The 18,931-nt window shown below is 37.3% G+C and overlaps 1 protein-coding gene across 2 annotated transcripts in view; it reads right to left on the bottom strand.

The window, feature by feature from the left end:
• Positions 1-18,864, bottom strand: part of SLC4A10 (solute carrier family 4 member 10) — a 181,171-nt gene extending 162,307 nt beyond the window's left edge. Inside the window, exons 1-4 of one of the 2 annotated variants that reach the window (XM_084524194.1) lie at positions 18,592-18,864; positions 17,234-17,296; positions 16,672-16,756; positions 14,235-14,355 (exon numbers count right to left, since the gene is read on the bottom strand). The gene's annotated coding sequence lies outside the window, so the exon portion shown is untranslated. Of the gene's footprint in view, positions 1-14,234; positions 14,356-16,650; positions 16,757-17,233; positions 17,297-18,591 lie in introns of both variants that reach the window. The other variant, XM_084524193.1, reaches the window with a different exon arrangement.
• Positions 18,865-18,931: the final 67 nt, after the last annotated feature.

The following is an 18,931-nucleotide window of genomic DNA, read 5'->3' on the forward strand; positions in this document are numbered from 1 at the left end:
TCCAGATACACAAGCAAACTCTAGATTTCCATGCAGTCTCAAAAGAAAAAAAAAAGAAAGAAAAAAAAAAAAAGATACCCAAATTAACTCTTGTGGTTGACATCTGATTCTCAAAAACTCATCAGAAATTCAGAGCTAAGATATCCTAGTTGCTAAAATAAATAAAGCACTGTCTCCACATTTTAAATTGTTCAGACAGTAGAAGTGTTTGAAATCTACCTCATTTGGCCACCTATGTGTCTCTGATACTCTGCAGCTCTCACCTTCTTCCTAATTCAAACAAACAAACAACAACAACAAAAAAAAAAAGCACACAGAAGGTTTCCAGTGGACTTTATCAGCAGCATAAATTTTCACACAATAATCATAAGTGGACAGTGAGAAGACCGGTATTAGCACAGGTTTATCAGAAAAATACTCCTTTAGTGAAGACAAACCTTTAAAAGATGGCCTATCTGCAACCTGCTACAGGTATTTGTATTTCAAGTAAAGCCACAAATCAATTTCCAAGCTTCAAGCAAAAGAAAACAATGAAAGAAAATATTTCTTTAAAATACATTAAAATAATTTATGCAAATCTAGACAAACCTAACAATAACAAACAAAAGATTAAGTCTGGATTCTAGGTAGTCTGTGGAAATTTTGTTACCAAATTCTGTGGCAGTAGGATCTCGTCTGAAAACTTTTTTCTTTTTAAGTCTGTACAGATTAGGTTATACATAACACTGAAGTTCCTTAGTAATCAAACCATCGCTATAGTTAATTTATAGAGCTCAATTTAGCTCCCTCTCTACCCATCACTTTTGGCAGAAACCTGGCCTTAGCATCACAGTGTTCTTTTATCAAACATAATTATTCTTCCTCCCTCAGGGAACCTACTCAGATAGCAAACACAAATGATCGAACACTCCCTCTTACTGCATTTTCTAATCAACACATAACTTCCAGCCCAAGCAGCTTTCTTGCTATTCACAAGATTTTTATGACAACTACTTTCATAATCGTGTAATATGAAGTGTTCGTTTTAAGTACATTTTACTATTTTCAAAATTTCTAGCTCTCTAGTGGCTCCTCACAAAGCAACCATATCCATATCTAACACATTATTGACAAAGATGACAGAGCTGACATCAGTAGCGCTTCCTCTGTTTCAAAATACCACCTTTGTCAGTTTGCTGCTTTAACCACAACATACAGGAAAAAACACATGTTGAGCCTCAGTTTTCTTGCTGTTAAAAAAATAATATTGATTTACTAACAAAATAGAAATATATGTTCCCTTTTAGTCTTCCACATAGTGGAAAAATAATCTCTTACCTGAGATCCAGAATCCAGGATCTTGACTGGCTGGTGATTTCACAAGACCAGCAGCTGTTATAAACTGGCACAGCTCCAATATAGTCAAACGGGCTATGTCAGCTGAACATACATTCCTTATTTAAGTAGCCAACTCTAGTCAAAAATAGGGATTTGGAAAGAATTTCTGCTGAATTGCAATTGCTTTCCTTCATACATTTGCTATAGTTACTATAAAGTAAAGAAACTTTAAAGAGAAATACTTTTCCTTTTAGCTTTCAAATTCTGCAGAGACCAAATCTATACCTCCTGATAGGGATGTAACTAAGATGTAGAAAGTGAAATGTTTACTGAATTACTGCCTCCACTGAAGTCAGTAATAAAAATCCCTGGGCAATCCCTGGGAATTTGACTGCATTACATTTCACTTGCAAAGATTACAAAGTAGAGTCCTGTTTCATTATGTATGATAATGGTAACAATGGCATTTTAAAAATATATTGGGAATCAAGTATTAGTAACATACATTCTGCAAGCTGCTACCACACTTTCACAACATTTATTTTAAAGCTCAGAACTCGACCAAGCATGTTGGATCTATCCAACCTGATTGCTTTCCATGATAGATTCCTCCCTATCTGTGGTCAAGTGGAGGGCAAGCAGTATCATCCCTCTTGCCATTATCAAGCAGTATCATCCCTCTTGCCATTAGAAAGGTTTTCAACACAGTCCCCCATAGCATCCCTGCAGAGAAACCAGGAAGAAAACTAGCTGGATGGGTAAACCACAAAGTCTATTAGGCCCAAAGGCTAAGTCAGTGGTTCAAACTCTAACTGCAGTCAGCTGCAAGGGGTGCCAATCCCCAGTCAGTCAAGTTTGGCACTAACACCCAAAGTTTTTTGATTTTGATGACCCAGATGATGGGACAGAACAAGCCCTCCTGAAATCCATGGAGGCACCCAAATTGGACAAGTTGTTGATATGATGGAAGACAGGGTAGCCATTTGAGAAGACCTCAACAAACAGGAGGAGTGGGCTAACAGACTCCTCATGAAGTTTAATAGAGAGAAGTGCAAAATCCTCTACCTGGGGTGGATCAACTCCACAGGCTGAATCAGCAAGATCACAGCCAGTGGGTTGCAGGGACACAATTATTGCCCTCTGACTGCGGCTCATGAGACCACATCTGAAATAATGCCTCTGGTTGTAGGCCCATAGTATACAGAGAAAGGTCAAACTGGATTCTCATCAAATTATACGCTTACATTGCTGACCACTTGAATTTCCATGAGCACTTTAGGCTCATTTTGTAGTTTATAAAGAGAAAAAGTATTTTCTCATTTATAATTTATCTCACCCAAAGGTACATTTAAGGTGAATCATGACCTAGGTGCATCTGTTCCTCTCCAATGACTTCAAAAGGATTTCACAAAAATGGCTCAGCTGCCAACAACCACATTTGACACATCTAACACAGCTGGAGTAACCTCCCAAGGTGTCCTGCATTATACATGAAGAAAGAGATCACTTACAGAGTAAATATCAGTGTAAAGTCTGAGCTCCCCTTTTGATTTAATTTTGATTGAAGCTAAATGCAGCAATCACAGAACTGAGGTCAAAACCTATGTTTGGGAAAAGGTACGAAAATTAAGCTCAAATACAATTGTACTTTCCTCTTTGCGATGAGAATGCATAAGATTAAAATTCCAAGTATGAAGAGAAAATTAAGTATTAATATACCAATATTAAAGGAATTATTTGTGCAAACTTTTACCAGAGCAGTAGGCAACTCTTATTAGAGCTCTCAAAAAATCTTATCTGCATGTCTGTGGGATCCCTAAGACTGCAAGTGTGGGGTTTCTGTCTCTTATCTATTTATAGGGTCTTTAAGCCCATTAAGAGATTAAAAAAAAAGACACACAAGCTATTTAGTACATGTAATCTGTTTGCCATTTCTGCAAACCACATTATTCCCAGACTTGTAAGTGTAAGGACACAGATGTAAATTCACTCCCTAGCCACTGCATTAGGCTCAACAATGCATGGAATGTACTCTAATATGAGAAATCATTGCCTGTTCCTCAAAAACAGGGCCAAGTCTTCATACGTGCAAAATATGTTACCACCTGCCAGCAGGACCAGAAGCTGTCAAAACTTCTAGGATTCTTCTAATACTCTCACTGCACACATGAAAACTTAAAACCCATTGGAGTGAAAGTGTGAGAATATCAGGATCACCTGAAGCATGAAACGAACATCATACTGACTACACTGCACCACTGGAAATGTGCGCTGGGGCACTGCTGTGTACTTTCATGTTGATGTCACATCACATGTCTTGAAAACAACAACAGACTGATCAAAACCTTAACAAATACTACATCATAAACTGCGGTGAACATCTTGCACAACTTAGGCTGTGGGACATTAATGTCTAAACAACTTAAGACTGTTTCTCAGCTCCCATTCTTGGATAGCCGTGTTAAAAGAAGACCATTTTTGTTCCATTTCCCCTCCTGCACCCTTGATCCCCACTAAAACGGAACTAGGACTTGGGGAAGCCGTAGTGCACTGCAGCCAAGACAGGTGGGGCACCAGGAGTGCAGGGCTCATTCCAGATACAGAGAGACAGTGAGTGAGTAGAGTCCAGAGCCTTCTCACAAGAACAAATCACTCTGCTCTAACCTGAGAATCAATGGTCATAAGGATAATGCTCCAGCTCTCAGATCGGAGAAATTCACAGCTCAGATGTCAGGTTTGACACATGCAGTGCAGGTATGAAGCCAACATTTTACTTGAATTTTGCTGCCTCTTACTAGATCTAGTGAAAACATTACAAGCTCAGAAGTATATTCATTTTTTCCACCACACCAGGAGAAGTATTCCTTCTACAGACTTGCTTTTCTCACATCTTTTGACTAAGCTACAACCACACCTCTGGAATATAATAGATCGCTTGATTTGTATTCAGGGTTGACAAGAGGAAAACCCGATAAGGGTAAAGAGTATTTTGTTGCATGCTTATACTGCTCCTACCATTAGAGATACACTATATTTTGTTTTATGATATTATTTCATAGAATATAACTACACTGCTATGGCTGCAGCACACAGTCATTCCTGGGTTGTCCTTAAATTACTAAGCTATGAATAAAGCTGGCAGTGGAACTGCAGTAGCACCAAGTACACTGCAAGTTTGTTTAATAGTTTCTCTGGAGGAATTTGCAGTATTGGAAGTCTAACTTCCATTTCTCTAATGACCACTCTGACAGCATAACAGACGTAAGATACACTGAACATATGTGAAGAGCACTCGCCTGTAAGATCTTTCGGGATACTTTATGTTTCAAGATCACTCAAAAGGGGCAAACAAAATGTAGATCACAACAATGTATTTCCATACAGTTCTGTAGGTCAGCTTCAAAACCTCCAAAAACTTCTGAAAGTGGTTTTAGCAAATTCAGTGTGGAAATTTTCCCATTTCTCCATTACAAGAAAAATTGTAAGGACAGGGCAATATGTGATCATTAATATTATACTTAATACTAAATTTTGATAGCAAAATTTAAACAAATATTCTAATAATAAAAAATGAAGAAGTTTGTATCTCAAAGGGGATATCTATCTCAAGATACCCTTGTGAATACTATTGTCACAAGTTCTGCTATTGCTTTCAGCTGATGAACAAACCCTCAGGTGAGAGGAGTACATTTTCACCTTAACTGATTGCTGCTGTTTGTCCAAATCACAAGGCTACCATCAATCAGAAAAGAATATATTTTAAAGCCCAGAGGTAGTAAGAAACAATTTAATGAAAGACATTTTTCTCTTCTTTTTGAAGTGTCTGTAATAAATTACCCATTTTCCAGGCAGAACTATTTAGAAATAACAATGTATCGTTGTGCTGGCTTAAATATGAGAATAATATGTTCCATTCATACCATGGAACAGTAAATACATTTTTAGGGACATTAAATAGAAAGAAGGTTTAAAAAAAAAAAAAAAAAAAAAGATTCTCCAACTCCTAAGGAATTTGCAGAACACACTATCTGGAAAGATAAAAATGCAGTATCCAAATGCTGCTAGTAGAAAGAGCATGAGGAATCTCTGAGGTGGATACTGCCACCACCTGTGGTCATTTAAAGTAATGATGATTTACATCACAAATAGAACTTGCCCAAATTCACAAAACACAATTTGCACAGCTGTTGGCAACCATGCAAAGCCACAAACCTTAGAGAATAGAGCCTTGGAGTCTTGGTGAAAAGGCAATTCCATATTTGTCTGAAACTCAGTGCACTGGTGAATTATCCAAAACATGACATACAGTTAAAACAAAAACACTTTAGTCATGTAACCACAGGCAGAGAGAAGTCTAGTCCACAACACTTGACATAAGGGTATTTGCAGTAATTCATCTGTTACTGCAGAAGCAGCAAATACTCTGTATTTTGAACAGGAACCATCATGCAATAAGAACATATGAATGAGTATATCCATCGTATATAACTGATTCAGAAACTTTTTCCAGAGAGTGACATTGGAATAGAAACCTTATCTGGCATCTCTAAGATCCAGACCCCCCTGTTTAAACGTGAAACATACAGCTAAGTTAGAAATATATCATTATTTCTTTCATCCCAGCAAAATGCAGTCTCTTCAGCATATGAATGCAAGGAATCAATTTATAAACTGTTCTTCTTCTATGGGACTATTATGTGATGCTCTCAACAGAAAATCTATTGGTCACTAGTTGTGCCTATGACACTTGCTAGACATTACAGATCTACTTTCAGAGGGGAAACAAGCCTTAAGTCTAATCAAAATCCTGACATCTCACCTTCCCTTATCTCAAATTCAGAACCACTGAGAAAGCAATGCAAACCAGAGTTGAATGGCACATTAAAATTTATTTACCCTTCTAGGTAAAAAGCTTCTCAGGACACAGTAGACTTCTGTACTTACAATTCCTCCTTAAACTGTGGTGATAAAGTTTTCCCCCCTTGGTGGAGGCAAGTCTTTATGGAAACCATAGCTTTTCCAGACCTTGTAGAGCTGGCAGAAGTTGCTATTTGCCTCAAAGTGGTGTGAAAAAGTAAGGCAGTGCTGCAGTGCACAGGTGAAAGGCAGCAAAAAGTAATGCATGGCACTGAACTCTCCCCCACTCACTTAATATCCTTCTCTACCTAACAACAATAATGTGTGTGCACCATCTGCCAGCTGTGAAGAAAAATAAGGTACTAGTCTGGTTAGGCCTACACATTCTGGTTAGTTCACTCATACTAAATTAATAGGGCATGCCACTTGTATTTGCAATTTGATAATTTGATAAAGGAAAACAGTAAGGTGTTGATATTACCATGTATCCCATCACTCACTGGAAAGGATTAAAAGCCAAAGCAGCTTCTGTGGGAAACTAAGAAACTGATTTAGTGTGTAGAGATTAAACAAGTTTCAATGGTCACAGTGTCATAGGGAAAGACAGAAAAATAAGTGAGCAGAAGAATGTAAGGGAGTTTTTTAGACACTTCATTTGTCTGATATGTTTGCTGCATCTAAGTCATACTTTGAAACAGGACTGCTAAATTATACCTGAGATTGGTCGTTTTCCCCAGAGTTTCACTTTTAAGTACATAGTAGAGCTACACCTCCACCATTTCAGGTCAGAGTGGGTACAGTCTTGTCCTTAGCACAAGTAACAAGGGCAATGTGCCAAATGTGAAACGTACATGAACTCCAGTAAAAACGGTCAAAGTGCAACTGTCTAAGGTCAAGTCCCAGATGTTTTGTTCAAGTGAACACTAAATAAAAACCTTGTGAAATGGACACACTTTCCAAATAAAGCAAGGATGATCTTGAACTCTTAAGAAAACTGAATTAAATATTCATGTCATACACCAGTCACAAATAAACAGACTTCCTACAATACAAGCAGATACTACTGAGCCATTTTTTTTCAGAGGAAGATTTGAAGCCTCTGATCAAACCGTATCTTTTGAGTAAGTAAAAGATGGATCTCAACTAACTTTAAACTGCAAAAAATCAGAACAATGGGGTTTTTCAAATTGTGTTGCCCAAAAATCTTTTTTTAGAAAGGGTTGTGGTTTAATAGCACTTACAACCTGGAGTATTTCTTGACATCTTAGAGCTAAACAGGCTTGGGGAGTGGGGTGTCACAGTGATGCAGGAGTTGCAAAAGAGTTGCTTGCTTTTAGTATATTGAACCTTCTTGAAACTAAGAATTAAAGTCGATTAATTATTTTTTTTTTAAATTGTCAGTCATGAATCAGCCCTAGCAAAACTGTACCATACATCCTTCAAAATAAATTCTTCCTCAAAAATTAAAAAAAAAAAAAAAAAAAAAAAAAAAAGGAAGAGCAACATGTCTCAGATATTTAATGCCTATTACGAGTTTGCTTATGTAAAACCCCTCTTTCCAACCATACAAAAAAAAAAAAAAAAAGACACCCTCATATATTATCTAGCAGTTTGCATCCTTCTGAGTTACAAACCCTGTTTTGGATACCTTCTGTTTTCAGTGACATGGGCTTTAGTGCCACTCAGTGTTCAAATCACACAACTGCAGGGAGCTGCTGTAGCAGAGCACTGTGTTATGTAGTGGAATGGTATTTGTTGATTCGTGTCAAAATAGGTGAATTTTAGAAAAGAGGATGATATTGATCCTTTATTTGATCTCATCTTCAGCCTTAATGATTCTCTTCTGGTCAAGTCATAGAAGTCACAAAGGGGTTTTCAGAGAGACTGGATGAGCAGCATAAAATGATGCACGAACTGGTAAACTGTCATAGCCATAAGAAGTAAGGAAATCTAGAGCAGAGAGGAAGGGACAGGGAAATAAGTTTTCAAGATAAAGACAAACTAAAGTCAGAGGGAACAAAAAGAGATGCTGAGCAAATACATACAAGTGAGAAAAGAACAAAGTGAATGCAAAGAAAATGAGACAAAGAAGTAAGGGCAAACAATTAGAAGTCAAGTAAATTATAACTAACTGTTGGCTCATGTGGGCAAATATTCACCTTCAGTGAAATGCAAGATCTTGAATTCAGAGACATTACAGCCTAAGGCAATTCCATATATTATATTCCTTTAGTGTCCCTTTCTCTCCTTCCTAATTCTCAGTAATTATTCCTGTTAATTTTGTTTCTTTTTTGATTGTTGTTGTTTTTAACCTAGTAATTCCCTCAGAGAATACACTTTCTGAAGCACTTCGCCAAAATAAGGGTTCTGCTATCTGTGTCCTTTATAAATCAAAAGCAATCAACTCACAGAGAAAATATATAATCTTAATAAATTATCAGTTCTACTGACAGTAATTCCCATAAACAGAAATATCTTCCAAGAGCTTTATGTAATATGAATAGGAGTTATAATCAGAGTAAACAAGATATCCCCCCAGGCCAATAAGCACCACAGAATTAAAAAATACAAATGGAAATAAAAATCAAGTAGGAGATGCCATTTACTTTGAAATAAAAGGTTATTTGCCCAACCAGAATATGATGAAGCTAAACAATATACTGAGAATCAAGCAGGCCAACAAGATCATAAAATACCAGAGTGATCACAGTCTGCACAGGATGCTGTGACTGTCCCTAGTTGGACGCTGTCGCTCCCTGCCTTGTCTGACAAACACTAATTCTGATAAACCGATGAACACCAAAGGGCTGTATCATGACAACTGTTATTTAAAATATGTCAAGATATCATTATCACGTGCAACAGCTAGCATGTAACATTACAATAAAGACACTTCCTTCAGCAGATAAGCCCTCAAAAAAATACCCATCTCAGAAACAGAGAAAAGCACTGAGAGTCCCTGGGGCTGGCCTCAGGACAACGCGTGGCTAACACAGGAGGCAGGTTGCTGCAGCACGGCGTCACAAAAGGGGGCTGCAGGAACACAAACTGTTTGGGGCTTGTATTTTCCGTTCTGCCTGAATTTATGTAAAATCGCTAATGAATAGAAGTTAATTAGCTACACTTAAGACTGATATACAACCACAGCCAAAGGGAATAAACAGGTTCACCAGCTGCTGTATTACTCCAACTACACTGTAAATTGCTGCATGCTATTAACATGCTCTCCTGGCTTCAGTAAAGAAAATCTTATTGAAATCAGTAGCACACATTTCCTATTTCAGTGAGACATTGCAAAATTAAAATGATATGTAGTAAAAACAATATGTGTGAGCCACCTGCTTACTGTATGATAGAATAGATTGGCATAGAATGACAGCTGCTGCACAGCCAACATTTCAGATACTGTACTACCTTGCCAACTGGACTTAAATTCACACATGATTTCCTTGACTAGCACTGAATGAATTTTTGCTGCTATAAATATGCATTGGCAATTGTGATGAATCATCCTGGATACTAAGGGTCACTGTTATTTCCAACCCATAAGAACTGTATCCAGTGCAAAAAGCCACCAGAGCAAATATTGGTGAGTTAGCACTGTTTGGATGACCTACATGTAAAGGACATGCCTTGACCCACAATAAAGAATGACAATAATGAAGATAGCAGCTGCGGAGCTTGCTGGATACTCACAGCACAAAACGCTACAAAATCTTAATACCAGGGAATTAATTAAGCATTGTGTGCCTCCTCACACTAGCCTGGAGTCTGGGAGAGTTATCATGGCCAAAAGCTTAGATCATGAGTTAGGCACCTAGAGCCAGATTCAGGTAGCCTGAACTTCACTAAGTTCTTACACCCATCCTAGGCCTATTCTTCATTTACATTTAGCTTTTAATCAGACAGCTCGAGGCAGGTCACTGCTCTGCCCTTTACTTGATCTTTCTGAGTCCCCTCTCCAGGCTCAGGCAGTTTTCTGCACTGCTCAGTTACAGGGTTCAGTGAAATGCCAGCTATGTGATACTGTTTCTAATTCCCATCGATTTCAATCAAAGCTATGTGTCTAATTATGCTTGCAGATCTATTCTTGCTGTTTTTCTATTGAGAGGGGATGCCTAGAAACAGTAGATGTTTTACCTAACTTTCTATGCTAACAGCTTATGTCTAAAGTCAGTGCTGACAGGAGCTCTAACAAGAAATCACTGCTTTAGATTTCCCTGATAATAAAATACCCTTTGCATATGTAACAATAAATAGTCGAGGTCTGCAGCTGGAAATAACCTTGTAAGGATGACCACAATTTACAGTTATACCACAAGCAACAATACTGAAGTGTTCATAAAAGGGCAGGTTTGGGGTAAAATCAGTAATCTACTTTAACCAATTCAAATGCCAATATCCCATCTGCTAAGTCTCTTTATTTTATATCAGTCTGCCATTTTCTCTTAGTGGTAGCATCAATAAACATTGTTGGTAATCATCTGCTTGTGCTCTAATGTGGCATATTCAGTTTCATTGAATAAAGCCAGGCTGAAGATCCCTGAAGAAAAAAATGTGACTTGTTTTGCTGTGATTCAGATCCATGTCTCTGGTTTAAGAATGACTCAAAGTTGCATCATCACCAAACCTGAACACAAATAGTTTTGCTTTTTTTTTTTTTTTTTATCATATACAGAGCTAAATGCTAATAGCAGCTATGTCTTATTTATTCCAAAGAAAATTTTAATTTCACTTCTCTTTTTTTTTGCTCATTTTGCCAAGTGCAGTGGAACATCTCAAAAATAGCCATTGATTTGAGGTGTTCACTGAACACAATATTTGTATCTGATGATGTGTAACAGGACTCCAGCTGGAGAATACTACTTCAATTTAAGAAAATGTTTGTTTTGCTTTTTCTCTGTTCAAACAGATTTGGAACTCACAGATATTAAAGGCTCAGTAACATAGCTTGAATTCCTGCTTCTCTTAACCAGCATTTACCATAAAATTCTCAAATACAGATGCACAATCACAATCTGCCATCGAGACAATATAAAACACACTATGACAAAGGAAACATTTGTTTCTGTAGCATTCTAAAACTACAGTTACAATGATATAACTAAGCACAGCAAACAATAGTTAAAACATGACCTGATGATTTTGCCATCATGATCACATCAAAGCCTCACAGCTCTTAAGTTCCCATCAAGTATCCAGGACTTCTGAGAGGGACCAAAGCCACAACCAACTCATGCCCTTCAGCCTTAAGAGGTCTGTCAGTGAGGCAGGGAGGAAATCAGGATCTAAAGCCTTCCAGTTGTGAGATCAACCTGATACAGAGGTTACCAGAAACATGGAAGCTAGAAATAAGGTGGGAATACCAGGCTGGCAAGGAGCCATCTAGGAACTGGGAAACTTCTTTGGCTTTTCTTACTTCTTCAGTCAAACTACCTCCATTACGACTGCAATTTTCAACAAATCTGCCTTCTCTGATATGAAAATGTTCCATGACAGGTTACTGTCCAGACCTGTTAGGACTGGAAATTCATCTCATGGGTCACCAGCCCCTGAACAGCCTCATGCTCCCAGAGTTCCTCTACATGCAGAGGTGGAAGACACATCGCTCAACAACACCGAGGACCAGGTGCTTCACGGCATCTAGAGCAGGCTGTCACAGAGCATGATTTAGGCTAATCTATAAAAATCTATAAACAGAAAATTCCCATATCTCTCAGCGAGTAGTGGGCCCTGGCACTGTAATGGAAATCACTGCACTTCATAATGGCATCTCCTTTTATATGAGATATAAAACCACGCATGTTTGGTGTTTCTGTTTTTGACTGACTGACCTTGAGTTTCAGGAGGACCCAGTAGCTTCCCCTAGCAAAGATGAGAAATTTCTTTTGGGAGGTGTCATGTAAAACAATTCTCTTGGAGAAGAAGTTTGGCTTTTAACGAAAACCGTTATGTTAACAGCACTGTTCTCCCAGGTGACCAGTCCCCACTTCTCAAAGGAAAGACTACAAAAATACAAGTCCACTAAGTTTACAAATTATATTCTTGTACACTTGATTCATCTGTATAGTCACTGATGTCCAAAAATATGACCACAGCACAGAGCTGCTGTTAAGGTATCAAAATCACCTAACAAGTCTATTGCATTTACTCTTCAAATATATATATATTTGTAATTTTTATATTTTGAAAGATGCTTAAATTTTAGACAATAGCACACACAAACAGTAAAACAAGTGGATCACTGCAAAAAAGGTAAATAATAGATATTTTGAAGTGATAATGTTCAAATACTACTGAAATGTAATTGATTGTGTAGGCGCAGCCTGACACTGTGGCGTACACAGATTACTTGAGTAAGGGCACTGGCAGGACCACTGCGGCCCCAGATTGCCTGCTGCCTACAGCCGAGGTTAGGCACTTTTTGTGCAGGAAATAAACGCAGTTTTACAAAACATATGAATCTCAGATTCACTTTTCAGCAACGTTATCTACATTGATTTTCACGTACAATAGCGTAGCTCTAACAAATAACGTAGCAACAGAAGCAGTGTTTTGGCAGAGACGCCGCTGCAAGCAGCGCAGGTCCGCTAGAGGGCCCAGGGCCGTGCCAGGGAGAGCTGCAGGGAGCAGCAGAAGGGAGTTGCAGTTAATGCCAGAAAAACAGCAGTAGCAAATTTTACCCATCCCCTCCCCAGTGAAAGGAATGTATCATTAGAAGCCAAAAAAGAAATCTATATTAAGATACCGCTAATGTTCTAACAAAGTGACACAAACAAGTCACACCGCTAACAACTCACCTTCTTCCTACTCTAGGTATTTATAGCAGTCTCTGAAATTTTACTGATATACCACGTTCTATTAATTCTGCTATTCTTTTCCCCTTCCTTTCCCCTTCCCCCTCCCCAAAAGAAAAAAAAAAAAAAAAAAAAAAAAAAAAAAAAAAAAGTAGGATAAACAAGGAACAAAGCAAAACCTTTAAAATAGAATTTCCTCTCCCCACCATTTATGTAAGTTAGAGACTTAGGACTGTGCTGATGAAGCCAACCAGCAGCCATCCTGCACACGGCAGGGCACCTCACGCTGACTCTCTGCGTGTGCTGAATCATGGCGACTGATTTTACAGGAGTCAGTGGCATGGTTGCATGTTACAAAGCAGGAACAAGCCTTTCATCATGAGAGTCCCTTAAATAGAAAGTTGTTAATAAACAAACTAAGTTAAAAATCAATTGACCCATAATTAAGTGACCTTAGAATAAAATGCGCCATTGCAGTACTTGAGCAGCACAGAACAAGTAAATATCTCTAAAAGAAAAAGCAAAGTCTTCTATGACAGAAACCAATTTGATATGGAAATGGGTCAACAGTTGCTTAAGATGTAGCACAGTTTTGATTTGATCTGCTATATTTGGACTCTATATGAGGCGCTTCCAGTAACATCGGTATTGCTTATACATGAGACTTTTGCATAATCACTGTATGAAGCATTAGAATTCTTCAAACCGAGAATGATTTTCAAAACAACTATACATAACTATGTTAATAATGTGGATACAACAGTATTTGCTGGAGAAAAAGAACAACTGTTTTCTCAAACAATTAGGATTCATGATACATTGCTTGGCAGACTATTGTTCAAAAGCCCACACAGTCCTTATCCAAGAGAAGCCCAAACGCATCCATGAGCACCAAGTTATGCATAAAACTGAGCTCAGAATACGCGCTGATCAAACAAGGAAAAAAAAAAATAATCAGACATACCAGATAAGTTTATTTTACAAAAGAAATCCTGTATCTGTAGCAAACAGGTTTTTACACTGTTGCTTTTCAAAAAGGATTACAGTTGGAGTTGTTCTTGTCTTAAAATGGAATCTGGTTGTTTTCCTAAGATTTTTCTTCCAAGGATATGATATAACCATTTACTTCCATGTACCTCAGTTGTTCCCTTTCCAGTTCACCTTGTTTTTCCTATGAAGACCCTAGTAAACCTTTTATCACAATACAGATTTCAATCTAATTTCACTCCTGAAAACTATGAAAGATGATTTCACTAAGCTTACCACCATGTTAGGGAACTTTCTCCATCCAGTAGTGATATCTGCTTCTCTCTGGTTGGTTGACCTTTGCTCACGTATCAATACTATCGTATTTTTTCTTTGTCCTTGTGTTCCATTGTCTGACCTTGGAAATAAGAATGCAAGTATGGAATCATTTCCTCTAAGTATGTAATGACAATTAAGATAAGCATGCACATCCTAAAAGCCAACTGCAGGCATTAAGGATCAGCTACTGACTCCTACAGAGCAATCATACATGGTAATGCAACCTTGGATGAGGTCATGGTAGTCTCTGAAAGCTAGAGCCATTATTAGCTGCTGGGTACAGGCAACCTTTAAAAAAGGCCTGTCCCCATTTTTGTTTTTGTTAATCTCTGTATGCTGCCTACCATTGAAAGAGGATACATTTAAATCATACTTTCATAGGTCATAATGTTATCATATTATTCCTGCAGAGACGTAGAAGAATTATCATAGCCATAGTAAAACAAATCCACTGAAATCCAGGAATGTGAGAGTGCTAGGTCTTCACACAGAAAACAAAATGAGACAAAAAATAACCAGTCTTGTCTATTTGTGATTAATAATAATGACTCTACAATCAACACAAATGATGATTACAGGGGCTAACAACCTTTATGGAGCCCATGTGAATATCCATTCTGTTATGTATCTTATACACCAACAAATATGATATTCTGAGAACAAATATCTCTGCAATACATATCTCCAAAAGGGTACACCCTGTTCAATCCAAGAGCATTTTAACCTAACAATTGCTATAGCATATTGCAATTATTAGACTAACTGCTATTAGTGAAAACCAAACTACTCAGTCCTATGTCTGTCTCTGTAACAGATGTCATACATAATGTTTAACAAGTAGTTCATGTCTCTTGATACCATTTTACCACTTGTAAAATAAGAATGCTTTTAGATCATTGAATGGTAGACGTTATAGAAGTAGAAAGCACTGACTATTATTTGTTGTATTATTATTATTTAATGTAACATATGGATGCAAAATTCTGGCTTGTTTGACCAGGAAGACAGCCCTATATGTTTAAAATTAAATTAGCATAGAAAAAAATTAAGCAAACAGACTATCTCAAATAGGAAATGAAATAAACAGTATGGAGCTCTTTAAATACATAACAAGTAATCAGCGAAAGGGCTGCGAACGGAACCTGAGTGGGAAGCTTGTGACCAGTGAGGCTGATATTGCTGGAAGCCTGAATGAAAGTTAAAAGGCTCCATGACTAGGCCAGACTATACAGGCAATTAGAACTGCTGAACGCTGCCAAGGCATCAGGCCAACAAGAATTACAACTCAACAAACTGAATGAAGGAGAAGGCGGGGTGAGGGGAGGAATAAAAAATAAAAATAAAAAAAAAGGAAAGGCTTTAATTAAATATTTGAGATCTCACAAGGGATGGGGAAAGTGCCAGGTAACTGGAAGATGGTTAACTAAACTGAGGGGGTCTGTTCCCTCATTAATGCGTGGGGGAATTTACAAGTGTAACTTCTACTATCGTTAATTGGAGCTACAGTAAATGAGCGATTTCCATGTGCACTGGTGGGGAAAGGCTCCTGTTACCTAGGATTGGTCTTACCTGTTAAGGGTTTATTGAAGAGTTACAGAGTGATTTCTGGATGTGAATGAAAAGGGGTCACTAAGATGGAACCTCCTGAAATAATAGTCTGTACTCCTTTAAATACAGGGTTATCCCAGAATAAAGCAGTATTTTCATAAGAACTTTTCTTAGCAGCATTTCTTCAGAATTGTGCAGACATTTACTTTTCCTTGCCCTGCACCTCAGACATCCCAAAATAACCATGGGGGACGTGTCAGGTTCAAAGTGGATGAAATAACTGTACTCCTGCAGCTCCTTGTCAGAAGGTTCACCAGTTGGGATGATTTTATTGTGCATGTGCAGAAATGAGACAGTGAAATGAAGCCAGCAGGTCACTCACCCGCAAAGAAGCGGTCAGAATGAGCAGAACAGAAGTACTTGTGAAAGAACCTAACGTTGGCGAGGGTAAGGGAAGAGCTGCAAGTGTACCATGTCACTGGACCCAATTAGAAACTCCACAGATGAAATTATGTCAGATAAGCATCCACACATTTTTATACAGCTCCAAATTCTACAGTTTTCAGAACATCTATATCTTCAGAATTCACATGTAGAATTTTACATACACATTAGTTATAATACACCATTTTGTCATCCACTGTTCCTCCATTAACTCTGAAATCTGCTTCAGAACAGAATATCTAAAATTTCATTGTTCCTGTAACACCACAAACAACTCAAGAGTTACTCAGAGAGGCAAAACAGATTGTTGTTTTGTTTTACTTTCAGAGAAATTTTGCAATATGTAAAATACTCCATATTTCTAGAACCCATGAATACAAACCTGAAATAATAGTTTTAGTACCTCTTTCAGGTATATAAAATTGAGAATTTAGGGCCAGAAGGCTTCTATCAGAGTTCCATGTAAGTTACTGTATCAGTAGTTCTACCTAGAAAGTAGAAAACAGAGTTTCAGAGTATGGCTCTTAAAATTAAAAAATTTATATATATATATATAAAAAAAAAAAAAAAATGCTATGAGCCTTCACAGGCTTTAGGCCACATAATTTTTATTTTTTTTTTAATTCAAATTGCCCTCCCTTGCCTCAGAATTTGATCTCTCACATGAAACATGTCTATATGAGAACTAGATTTTAAAAGATTGTATCCTCAACTTTTACTAATGCCTTAAGAGAAAGGTGATCAGGTGGCCACCTCAGGAAGCCCAGCATATTTGAAACTCATAAACAAATTTGGACTTAAACTCTTATTTCATGAAAGGAATAATACTATATACCTTAAAGAGTATAGGAGAGCTTTACCACAATAAATCAAAATTATGAGAATAGTTAAAAGCAAATGAGATAATCATAAAAGCATTTACTGTTCTTGACACAAATCATTTAACACCATCACCATAGGATTACCTTACAAAAATAGTTGCCAAGAATGATTCTTTCTCTTGTTTACCCTCATGAAAATCCAAACACCTGTAAAGGACAGAACAGACATCTGCATTTGCTATGAAAGCAAACTTACTTCATAAATATGTCCTTTAGGGCCAGAACAGCCAAATTTTAGACAGGAATAATACAGGTATCATTTTTACACAGAATTTTAACACTGACATGAAAGCAAAAGTCAATTATTACTAACCAAGCCTGTTAATTTTCTCAAGATGAAGACGGAAAAAAAAATGGAGAATTTTCACATTAAGGTGGTGGGCTATATTGTAGCTTAATTTATAATTTCCAGGCGTATAAGGCAAGCATAGACAGACCATATGTCTTTTCTTGGCCTTTAAATGCTCCTATTTTCCACTAGACTTGCCTTTTTCTCCATCTATTGGCAGCCATACCATTTGCTATTCAGGTGATTGGCTGTAATGAGCCAACTCCTGTTTCCGTATGAATAACCACTTTTTTCCCCAATTACTTAAGCTGCCAGCAAGTCACTGGTGTCATGTTCTTTGATGCAAATCTGACTGTCAATAAAGAACAGGACTACATAAAGAGAGAATTTATGATGATACCCTTAGCTTAATATTTTTCTTAAATGCTACTCAGTTTAACTTCCAGGAAATATAGGGAAGAAGGCAATGGTCCACAGTAAGAAGAAAGAATATCTTTAATTGGCTTTGTGCTCCACATGCCCTTGTAATAAGTCTTTCCATATGGTAGTCTGAAATAAATTTATCAATCTCCATTAATGTATTTGTCACTTTAAAAAGGTCCATTTTAGTCAATACCAAAATCTATAAAAGTGAAAAATCACATTTCATTTTACAATTTTAAAAGCTAGAATACTGAATATATAGTTTGATATTTACAATTTTTGGAAATATGCAGACACACAGAAAAGCGTGGGAGGGGGGAAGCTTCTGAGGCCAAGGAGCACCAGTTATTAACAATATGAGAACTAAATATGTAATTTTAACTCACTTTTTTGAAAGGTCAATTTTTTAATTAATCTTTCTTAAGTGGGCTTAGATATTTTTCACCAAAAAGAAAATATTATTTTAAGCCATCATACAACTTAGATTTTTCAAGCCAGAAGAACTTATTCCCCCCAAGTAAGTATGATCATGGTGTAAGGGACAGACTCCTACCTGGTGCTGGCATTCCTAGTTGCAAGCACCAACCACGTATGGCAGCAAATACTTTGAGAACAACGTATTTTGAGAAAAAAAAATGTTATAGTGAAATTCAAATATGATACAAAATAAATAAATAAATAAATAAATAAAGCTACCCAGTATTCAAGGCCTAGCCCACAAACTACCTACCTTCAAAGTTGTACCATTTCAAGAAACCTCTACAGATTGCTATCGAGAAATTTTCCAAGTGTTGTCCATTTGTTCCAAGTGATTCCAATGAGAAGCCATTTTAAACCTTTAAACAATTTCTTCAACATCCACTTCGGCCATACAGCTATCAGCAGCCAATCTAAAGAGAACGATATTTTCACTACATATTACAAAGTGCTATTGGCTCTACAAAACTCAGATTCAGTTCTGCATGTTCCAGGTGCTCTCAGCTGGGACTTTACCTATGAACTAATTAGCTACTGTAGGAAGATCTCTTATATCAGCAGGTGTCCTAAACAGCTACTGCTCTTTTGTTGAA

Source organism: Aythya ferina, assembly GCF_964211825.1.
Source record: "Aythya ferina genome assembly, chromosome: 6".
Lineage (NCBI taxonomy): Eukaryota > Metazoa > Chordata > Aves > Anseriformes > Anatidae > Aythya > Aythya ferina.